This window comes from Anarrhichthys ocellatus, unplaced genomic scaffold (genome assembly GCF_004355925.1).
Source record: "Anarrhichthys ocellatus isolate YVR2014 unplaced genomic scaffold, GSC_Weel_1.0 scaffold12, whole genome shotgun sequence".
In the NCBI taxonomy this organism is placed as follows: domain Eukaryota; kingdom Metazoa; phylum Chordata; class Actinopteri; order Perciformes; family Anarhichadidae; genus Anarrhichthys; species Anarrhichthys ocellatus.
In genome coordinates, this window is record NW_022280042.1 from 3,620,704 (window position 1) to 3,632,336 (window position 11,633).

Sequence of the window (11,633 nt, forward strand, 5' to 3'; positions counted from 1 at the left end):
GCGCTGTTGTGCAGACGTGACTCATTTCTATTCCCCGTGGCTGCAGCCAAGTCAGAGGATTGCTCTTCTCTTTTGTCTCAGCGGCGCGGGTCCTATAGATGATCAGTGCTTGCATATGTTAACACATCACATTGGGATTAGGCTCTTGGCAGTGTCTTTTACTTGAGGATCCTCACCCTTTTGAAACATGAAGGGATCGAGGGAATTAGAGCGCTCAGCGGTGGAACGAATGAATCACAGCACAACAATAAATCTTCTCTCACTGGATGCATTTCATACTTGAGCATGTTAAAACAATTCATTCCCAGTTACTATGCTCCCATGATGTTATTGTCTCAAAGCAAGTGTTGGTAGTGTGACCAAGAATGTTTGTCCTCAGACAACATCGAGACATGATCTTTTTGCTGTGTATTATTTTATTAATTGTCACCAGTGACCATTTCTCTTTTACCATTCAAGAATCAGGGTGGTAAAGTGAGGATTAAAGCTAGACAATGCTTTTATATTCTTCTTTAATCAATCGCCAGTGGAATAATTTTATGATATGAACATTTGGGTTTCTTTGTCATCCATTTGGAAATCCTGAGAATAAGAAAATGCATCTCACACACAGCTACGTTACTGGTTTTATTTCTTTAGACAGCTTATTCAACCTTTTCCCGATGCACATTCAAAACTAATTGCAATATTTCTGATTGATTATGTGTCACTGTCTTGAAAGCAGCAGGGATGTGTTAGAGTCTGGTTTTATTGAGCAGGGCTGGATAGAAATGTATGCAGGTGGGAAATGCTCTCAAAAGAAAGAAAAATAAATGTGGAGCGTTAGTCAACCTGGTTTATCATTTCAATACCTTCAACTTTTCGATAATATTTTTAGACTATTCCTATAGGGGAAAGGCAAACATATCTGGTTGGTTTGATAGGTGACTTTGTCAAAAATCCTTTGAATTTTTTCTTTTTCTAATGTCACTATAATATTTTAAACCGCTCCTCCCGCCTCTCGTTTATTCAAAGTTTCTTTGCATTGAACGCGTCGTGTGTCCAAAATGTACCAAACACTGCGCGTCCTCGTGTCCCCAGCAAATAGAGCCATCATGTTTGATGTAGATCCATTGAACGGTTCTCCAGATATGCAAACGATACACGTGCACATATACATAAATATGCATTCCTTGCTTTATGGTTAGATACTGAGGCAAAGTTTTTTTTTTTTCCCCTTTAATCACATTCTCGGGTGAAGTACTTTCCGTTGTAGCTACTCAACTGTGAGTTTATGACGTGATCCTCATATGGCATCAGTAATATGCCCTGACCACAGGCTCTCCAGATACCGGGGATGAGATTTGTCTGCCAGCCTGTCTGTCACAGGCGTTATTGCACTGGGCAAAGTGTAACAGTGTAGGCAGAATATTCATAAAACACCCACATCAGCACGGCCACAGCCAGCGAACACACTCTGATGCGGCGCTATTGGCCACTCCTGCCAGTCTACCACCTTCGAGGCCAGTGTTACCGTCAAAAGCAAAATTGTGTTGTCCCGAATTAATGATTCCAAGCGAATCGTAATTGAGTTGTTTAATTATCTGTTTTACATGGTTTGTCCAGTATAATGCATAGATGACAGCAAAACACAGAGACACATCTGCACTGGGGGGAAAACAACACAAACATCTTTATAAGTGTTGCAGTGAGCAAAGTTTCAAGTCTGAAAAGCAGCTGGGGGAATTGTGCTCACAGTGCAGATAAACACAATTCTTTCCAATTCAAATCATCTCGTTTCAAGTACTTTCTTAATCAAGAGGCATGTTCTTAATAGTGTTTGAGTGAGCTTCCCCTTCCTGTTTGCTCCTTGTTTCAAGACTTATTGTGAAATGGAGCGAAAACAAAAATGATTTAATGATTCTTTCTTTCATCGTGAGACAGCATGTCCTATGATGTTACACTTCAGGCCTTCCTAGCTCTCCTAACATACATGCACACACATACAGCGCAGTGTGTGGCCGCACTTGTCACATCTTTGTGTATTTTGCTCAGCTGCACTTAAGTGTGTCAGAGGGCATCGTTGTACGAGAGCACACACACACACACACACATATCAGTTCTCTGCTCCCCTGAGACTAGCTACCAGTGACATGAACTTAATGTGCCTCCAATCTGTATGTAAAAGCAGGCCAACTTGACACACACACACACACTCAACATTCTGAGCATGTCTCTTCAGCTCATGCACACACACACACACACACACACACACACACACAGATCTACATGCATTATGGACACAGTATGACGAGGGACCGCTCATGCCACACATACAGTATATAGGAGTGGAAGGGAGCAGATGAGCAGTGCTGCGTGTCAAATCAAGGATGTTCAGATGTTGTGACCGGAGGAGGTCCATTGTACGCAGAGGGAAAACATCTGCAGTGGCTGAGTGTGTCACTTAGTGTTCATTGACTGAAAACACACACACACACAGGCCATCCTGGTACATGGAGGATACCACTAAATCCCGAGCATTGCTGCAAGTGTCTCTGTAAGTCTATTAGTATGACAAAGTTGCTAATTCCTGCTTTTTCATACCTCGCTGACGGCAGACACAGCCGAGTAACGGTGTGACAGGAAAAAAAAAGGAAGCATGGAGTAGATGTTAGGAAACGGGTCACCAGTAATCTCAAAGTATGTGATTTGGATTTGGATCTACAATAGAAGGATAAGTGTATTTGATAGTTTGGGGTTAGATAAAATCATTTGTGTGTTCAGTTATGCAATTTTTAAAAATCTTTGACTTAAAAGATTCACAATATGTTTGAAACCATACCGTCCACATCAGGTGTGCAATTTCTTATTCTTTTTAACAAGTAGAAGAGAGCAAATGCTAAAATGCTGCCGTGTGCTGAAAGTGAGCAGGCATTATTGTATTATCCGGTTCATCCTGGTGTCAGTGCAGACAGCCACCGCTCACCTTGTGTTCACCTCAATCTCACAGAGTTCAATCACTTCCAGCTCTCTGCAGTCTAAAGTCTACACTGCCTGTCTATCTCTCCATCCACACTCTCACCACTAAATAGCGTGTTTTCTCCATCGCTTTGCCTTCTATGCTCAGATGCAGCATAAATTAGCAGGGCAAACTTTGATATCATCATATGAACAATTTTGTGCTCTAGGATTGCTTAGCAATGTCACTCGGATCGCCTTCTATGTATGTCAAAAAGCTGTTGTGTGTGGGGTCTCCGGTCCTTGTAGGTTTCAGTAATCTATAAGTATTTCCACAGCTTTACATCGGCTTTGTGGAATCTTTAATTGTTCACTCATGGACTGTTCGCTACTGCATGTATTGACTTCTGTGTGGAAAATCCCAAAGTGTCCCGTTTTCAGTGTGCTCTATTTAGGTCATGTGCAATGCATGATGGTAGTCGATGTTTCATGAAGTTCATAAAAATCTATGCAAGTCTCTGCGCCTTTTCCCATCTTAATAAACAAAGTTGTATAACAGCAGCATGTCAGACTGAATTGCTGGAATTATTTAATGATCTTTAAATGTTTGTAGAACCCTTTCATGCTCACACTGTAGCAGCAGCAACCACCAACCTAAGCATGCATCATACGTGGTCGAACGAATGCCACAGTGCATCGATCGGCGCGGGAAGTGCAGGGATTACAGTGTCGGATTAAGGACAGATGTAGCAGCACAGAGGGGATCCTACTTCTTGGCAGGTATCTAATGTTTCACCTTTAACCCTATTTACCGGTGTTGGCAAGCTGCCACTGTCCCGGGTTTATTAATGGGTTTCTTGCATGTCCTGCAATGCCTGGGCTGTCACCAGCAAAGGACAATGGGAGGGGGAGATAAAAAAGGAGCGGGTGTGCATTTGTGTGAGTGTGTGTGCGTGTGTGTGTGTGTGTGTGTGTGTGTGTGTGTGTGTGTGCTGGTCCTTTTGCTCATTTAAGCCTGAATGTCTGCTGTAGGTGTACCTCACCTGGCACCTGTGCACGTACCCGTACACACCACGGAGTCGCACGGAGAGCACACATCCCACCCGTCCCAGACCGCAGCCATGTTGACTGTGTTAGTATTCGTGGGCAGGAGTGGCTGGTGATCTCTCAGGGAAGTGACAGTCAGAATGGGCCGTCTGGAACATTCTGTCATTCAGCCCGAGTCAGGGCCTCTCCAATTGATCCAGACCAGCTGTCAAAGCCAATGAGAGACGCTAGACTAAGGAGCAGCAGGGATGGTTTGTGCTGCCAGGGATTATGGATGATGTATAATACAAGGATGGTGTTTGTGTTATAAGCTACCTGGCAGGACACAATCAGTTAGCTGTGGCTCTGTGGAATAGCTTCGTCGAGGAGGGCTCTAACAATGACGCCCTGATGGATGTTTATTAATGGGGTTTGTTTTTAAATGCTCTGAGGTGCAGCGGTACATATGGAGGAGGTTTTGAAGTCGCAATGAAATTATCATTTTATTTTCCATCCAATAATCTTTCCAAAGATAAGAAATGCGCCGCCCCCAACATCTGGAATCTGGCAGCTTGTGTCTTGATTTCTAGAATTTAGTCTCTTTTAATAATTTGGAGGATGTGACAGCTACATGTGAAAAAGTTTAAATGTCACTAGATTCTATCTATTTATGCAGAGAGATTTGTTTGTCAGCTTCTCCCTTGTTTAACAGTTATACTAAGACACGAGAAGTCATTGAAGTATAGAGCCATTCAAATTGACACTTAAACTGCTTGATGACAGGAAAATTCAGGGGATCACCAAAGTCATTGGGAAACATTGCAAGAGCCATTAATGTTTGTAACAAATTGTCTTCCACTCTATCAAGTGACTGTGGAGATATTTCAATGGATAATTGACAATTTTGATTAAGCTTTAGAGTGAAATTCATGGGATCAGGATTTAAGAATCTGTTCCCCGGGGATTTCACCAAATTTCACAAAAATCCATCCAATATCTGTTAAAATATTGAGGACCAAAGTGGTGTACCGGCCATCCCTAGAGCTCGACTACTAGCGGTGCTAACAAACCGTGCACTGAGGTATCGTGGTGTGTTTTATGTATCTGGAAGCAGCGGTGCACATGAGCTGTGACTACCATCGTGGCTGAACAGAAGCTACATAAACAATGACTGATGGGAGAAAAGAGCATCTTCCACAAACTACTTTCAGAGGTCATACGAGAGTTGGTGCCAAATCTCCGGCAGCAGTTATTCAAAGTGCCCAGGTGGGGTTTTCGTTAATTGTTGTGATATGGATTGGCGAAGCGACTTCATTCACCAGCCAGAGGTTATTGATGACGGTCCCCTATATTCAGTATTCTGTGCACCTGTATAGTGAGACTGCCCTGTCGACACAGTTTTTGGACAGCCTTGTAGTTGGCTCTATATGGGTTAGCACAGGTGGTTTTCCAGCAGCCATTGTCTGATGATGTATGGGCTGCTGTTTGGGCTTTATTCAGCCGCGTGATGTGGCAGTGTGAACTTGGATATTCACTGTGGACGTTGGATGTTACAATGACAGTGTGGAAGAGGAGTGTGCACATGGAACCATGTTGAAGCCAGGTGCTGGATAATAATAGACTTCCATCTCGCACGCAAATGGAAAAAAAGAAAAATAATGACAAATTTTAGATCAAGAATTTTCTTTCTTCCATTTTCCCTATTCAAACTCTTTCATTATGGAAGTAATCATGGTTTTATAAATATGAGAATCCTGAAAATAGCAGATGAATAGATCTCCATGTATGCATACTATACGTATTATCCTGCCTGTTTCTTTAGCTAATGGACTGGATTAATATTCATTTCAATAGCTAACCTCATGTTCCTGCATATATTCATAGATGTCAGCATGTATTACTTACAATATGTGCCCCGATGCATTTAAACACAATCAGTTCCTACTCCAGCCCTTGATGGCAGAAAACCTGATTACAGCGAACAGCATAAACCGTAATATATATAGCAGCATATATCTACAGTCTGTTTTTGCTTCATTTCTTCTTTTCATTTCATTTCTCTGGCAGCTACTGTGTATTTAAGGCCTCCTACATACCATTATCATTCACTCATGGTCATCCGTGAACGTCTGCTTTAAGTGTAGTGGCTCAACTGTTTCTGTTCAGGCGGTGCTTAACGCGGACATTTCATCATTTCAATGAACCTCTTTCTGCACGTATTTGGAATGCTGTGAAGGAGTGATTCAGTTCCCGTACATTGATCGTTACTTCGCAGAACCAGATGCATTCATTGGCTTGTACTGTCAGCATGAGAAAGACACAACATTGACTTATTCGTAGATCAACATTAGTATTGCTGTACGTGTTTATTAGTAACCTCATTTTATTTATTCTACAAAAGGAAAATTGAATGTTGAAAAACAAGCATACACTAGAAAAGGTGCACATGCTTGAGTACCAGAACAAATATCCTTATATTCCAGATATCTCATTAGTTTTTTTCAATAACTGTAAAAGGGGATATGATATTTTCATGGGCCGAATCAAAAATGCCGAATGTATATCGTCTGTATGTATTCAATTGCGCAGCTAAAGTGGCTGAATGTGCACGTTTTGATGTACGTTGGGTCATCTTTGTAGAAATTGGAGTATAAATTGAATCCACCATGTGCCTGAATTACAGTCTCAGCCAATTTCCTTGCATGCCCTTCACGCTCCTTCTGATTGGACATTTGTCCCATGCTCGATTCCTTTTGATTAAGCCAAGCTCCAATGGCTCCTGGCTACAGGGAGCAAAGGGACAGAAGTTTGGCTGTGGAGATTTTATTCTGGGAGACCTCTTCGCTCAAATCAGTTGTCACAAGCCACATGACTAACCAGGACAATTGAGCAGAAGGTCATAGTCTATGACCAATTTTTATTTATTTATTCTCAGGATTATCTGGTAATCCTCGACACATGCAATACACAGAGAGGTTTCATTCATTTCAATTCAATATTCTAACATACGCTGGAGTGCAAAATGACACCCAGGTTAAATAACTCCACATCCCGAATGAGGGACTTTATTCAGTCACGTCCTCGGTGTTGACTCCTCATGTAGCCAACCTCTTGGCCATCCTGGACCACGCTGAGCGGAGCAAGTCATCAAACAAGATGCCAAACTATCGCTATCTGATAGGAGGGACACTGACCTTCTCTTCCTCATATCTGATGGTGCTTTTTATCTGCCTGACAAATGTCAGAAATACCATTCCCCAAGCACAATCACTTTAGTACCACAACCGACCCCCACCTCTACTCCCCCCCACCCCCCCGCCTCCCCTCCCTTCGCCCTGATCTGTGAACGGCGGAGCTCCGAGCTAGACATCGGCAACACCGCAGCGATCAGTCAAACCGTGATGTAGGAGAGAACTCACAGCTTGCCTGAGTCCTACGTTGCCTGGGATGTGAGACCAAGGCGGCAACCTCCACTCCTAAAAAGCGAAGCCAATGAGAGTTCATTGTAAATTGACAACGTTGTGTTCATAGCTTTTTTTCTGCTGGCCCAAAGTAGCCCCAAAAAACAAACAAACATGGAAATGGCCCATAGTGCAACGGCCCATAGTGCAACAGTGCAACGGCCCATTGCAGCAGGAGCATGTTTAGTAAGAGACGGTTTGTATTTGATATTCACAGCACAATAGCTGCTCATACATTACACCCTGAGGGCCTGGGGACCAACGAATAAGGTCATGGCGGAGTTAGAAGAGAATACGATGGAGGCAAATTGTTTATGCTTGTTATGAAATCAGGTTGCTAGCATAAAGATGAGTAGAGGATGTCGCGGAATGGAAAATGAGTTCCCTGAAGGCATCAACTAGAAAATGACTGACTAATACGTTGGCTCACAAGAAGTGCTGTTGTTGGTTTGAGACACCCAACTCAAGGGACGGCTTGGAGGAATCCTCAGACTTGTTGGAAAATCAGGTCTTCTGATAATGTAGGATTTTGGGGATGATGTGCTTTTGCAGATAGACATTGTGTATATTAAGAACGCCCTAATACGTTCCTTTCATGTATTACCATTACATTTAAGTCACAAAGCTAAGCATCCATTTTTCTCTGAAAAATAAAACGCACAGATCTTTGAAAGAACCAGACGGTCCTCGTCTCACCATCTGGTTGAAAAAATATTGTTTGCTGCAATAAAAAAAATTATTATTCAATCTGCTCCCACTGTTGTGATTTGATTTCTTAATCCATAAAAGACGCGAGGATGGAAATGACACATGTCCTTGTGTCACAGTATATCTCCAATCATTTTTTTGTCAATATTGATGTTACGTTCCATTATTTCTTGATTTCATAAGAATAACCTGTTTTTATAAAAAACAATCTTTGAGTATTCTGGAAAATAGTGTTACGAGTTCAAAGAACTGCTTCAAAGATTGCTGGTGATTTCTTTTTCACAACAACACATGCTTAGATCTGTGACTGGAATGCAGAATAAGCACAAACTGTGGATACTTTTGTATAAATGTTACCATGTTAAGGTCTGTACGGTCTAAAAGACGTCCACGTATGACATTCAAGCACTTTTAGAAGCTTGAACAAGTGAACAGTTTTGACATCACACCCCAGAAACCAAACATAGACATCAAATGAAGGCATGACATCTCACTGATTTAATTTGTGTGTAACTGCAAAGCTTGTATGTTAGTGTGAAGAACACGTGCATGTGTGTGTTTTTCACAGCGTGGCAACAAAGAAATTATCCGCAGAGGTGTGTGTTCCTCCCTGAGAAAATCTGTATTACAGGACAAGAGACAAAAGGGCGGGTTGAAGCAAGGACAGAGACAAACCACAAGCAGAGGGAGGGGGAGAGAGAGAGAGAGAGAGAGAGGGGGATGGATTATAATTGAGGCAGGAGTCGGTTGTTGCAGCATGGCAGACAAGTGCCACAGCCTTAGACAGAGGCTAAGTAGGAGCAAGTTGGCCCACAGTCAGATTTGGGGAGCTGGGGTGCTTAATCATCCCGGGCCTGGTGCTAGTGTTGACAGGTGAGTTATGAGCGGGCGCTACAGGTAGGAGCCCCAGCCTTCCCACTGTTCACTATGACCTTCGCTCTGGCCATAAATAATGCAGGCACCATAAAATACTGATTTAGGATAACTGGGCCGGCCTATCTTGGTGTGGGTTAATTTTGGCTTGGTGTGGACGAGGAAGGTGCTTGGTGCCGATGTAATGCGTATACAACTTGAGTCCAATCCCCGTTATCAAGACCACTTTTCTGACCTCTCAGACCTCAGTCTTTTTGCCAGTTTGTCAGCCACTATTTGATGCTGATCGGACCCCGTTCCCGCTTGTCTAAAGCCATTGTTACATCTGTCTCCGTCTCATCCAATCATCTAATCATGCCAGGCAGCATTAACTGCAGCCCGTGTGCTCTCAGGAATGATCTCGGCTGTTTTTACATCTGCCCTTCACATCCTGAGGCAGGCTTCGGTTGACACATGCGATGTGAGCTCAGGTATATGCTGACTCAAGTGACAACACAATGGACCTGCGGTGTCACTCACGTACTTGTCGATGTGTTCCCCTTTAGCTTTTGCGACACACTGGTACAGAATGACTCCAGGTGGAGTGGATAAATTAGTAAAGTAATATCCTTTCTGATTCACAGACGGGTGTTTCAATTTAGAATATTATATTTTATTAAGGTGCTTTAAGTACAATACTGTTAGTTGTTTCCCAGTGAGAATCAAAGCCACATAGAACACACACACACACACCAAATAACTGTATTTTTCTGACATTTCTATGTGAGTTTTATCACAGCATGATTTGTATTGCATGACATATGCATTAAGATAAATGCCGGTCACCCCGACTGAAATGCTAATGACGTCCTGAGTGGAGACCTTAATGTTACTGCACAGCATAGGTCAAGAAGCAACACTAAATCTTTAAAGTGTTAACCCCGTGTTGGGTTTTTAAGGAAGTTATGCCGAGGTAACCTTTAATCAACCTTTGGGCCGCGCGCCTCGTGCTGAGACAATTCTCCGGGAACGTTATTGTTAGTTGAAAGTAAGCTCTAATGAGTAATCAGCGAGTATTTCATCATCCACTTTCTATTAGAGAGGAGTTATTTTAATTAAGAGATTCATTAAGTTACTTCATTAATTTCCCCACAGGTGCCGTGGATTCTCAGGAGGATTCCAAATCAATTCTGCTGCCTATTATTTAATATCAGCGTGAACAGTCGCTGAGTTAAAGGGCAGGCTCCATCTGGTTTCATCCTCTGGTGGGGAAGATTCATAGACGGTCAATAGGATGAAATAAAATATTGCGGATGGTTTTTTTTGTTGGGAGGGATTCAACTCTGGAAGAAGCACTGGCTTCATACATAAATCTGTAAATTAACCCGTGGATTTAACCACTGCTAAATCCCATGATTATCTTGTAGCGAGGAGTGACCGCAGTGTCTCTCCACAGTATGCGACTCATAATCCTTTCAGCGGGCTGCTTAACTCCTAGCTGACCATTGCACAGGATTTCACTGCGTTTGCTGCATATTGCAGCTTGAGTCCTCTGCCTGCCCTCCAGCTGTGTACAGTAGCTGTCAGCCTGACACTTCTCTCGGCTGATGTACGCAGGATGCTATCTATCATTTCCACGGCATTGCACAGCCCCTTCAGTTTGACACATTTGACAGACACTGTCGCACATTAATGCCGCGGTATCGCCTGGGTTATCACTGTATCTGCAGAACGCGTTGAGGGCTCTGCGTGGTACGCCGTTTAGGACTCTGGAGTGTGCAGCAGTAGGACCGTTTCCCTGCTTAGTTCTTTGGCTAGGCCTCACGAATATTATACCTGCCGAGTGAACAGTCAGGAGATCACCTGCTCACCTCTTCAGGCTCAAAAGGCACTGCGATGGATGTGAGATGTTGGAAAGACATCGTAGGACAAAGTGTTGGCCAACACCATCGATCACTCATGTGGAGCAGATGACACAATTCTCTCTCTCTCGCTCTCTCTTTTCCATTTTATCAGTGCTGCCCAGAATACTTAACAGGAAAGAGAGCGCACCCGTGGGATCTCATTTGCACAGGTGTCCATCTGGTAGAAGTTGTCTGGGATAATCTCCACATCATATCACATTTGCATCTGCGCTTCATGAAAACGGCACGCTCACTGTAAGCGGAGTGGCCAGTTCAGGGGGGGGGACGGGGACGCGAGGGATTGTTTGCCGACAGTGTAGCTAAGACCAGTGTGTGTTGTACTAATCCACGAGGCTGCTAATGCTGCACAATTATGTAAGGATTTAACATGTTTGTAATTGTTTGTTGGTTCAGCTCAATTTGTGTAACCAGCTTTAGTTGGAAAATTCGCAGTGAGATTTTCCTTAACACCGCCAATTTCTTTGGTCTTTTAACCAGGAGGGATTTGCTGCAGTCTCGCTGGAGTACTTGTCAATTGTGAGTCTTATTAGCCAAAGAAAAGGTGCTCTTATTGAATTCATTGATCATCAAGGACCTTTGCTTCTGTTCCCCTTCTGCAAATAGCCCCAACTTTCACAGTGAATCAATGTGTTCATTGACTCCCATGTTAAGAATGACTCAGGCAGCAGATCCCATCTCAAAATCACTGTCCCATTAATGACCCAAACAGGACAGCTGTTAATGC

General features: G+C 43.1%; 1 protein-coding gene across 2 annotated transcripts in view; it reads left to right on the top strand.

The window, feature by feature from the left end:
• The window catches only part of LOC116385934 (interleukin-1 receptor accessory protein-like 1), a 199,005-nt gene that overhangs the window by 76,045 nt on the left and 111,327 nt on the right, over positions 1 to 11,633 (top strand). The gene's annotated exons all lie outside the window — the stretch shown is intronic.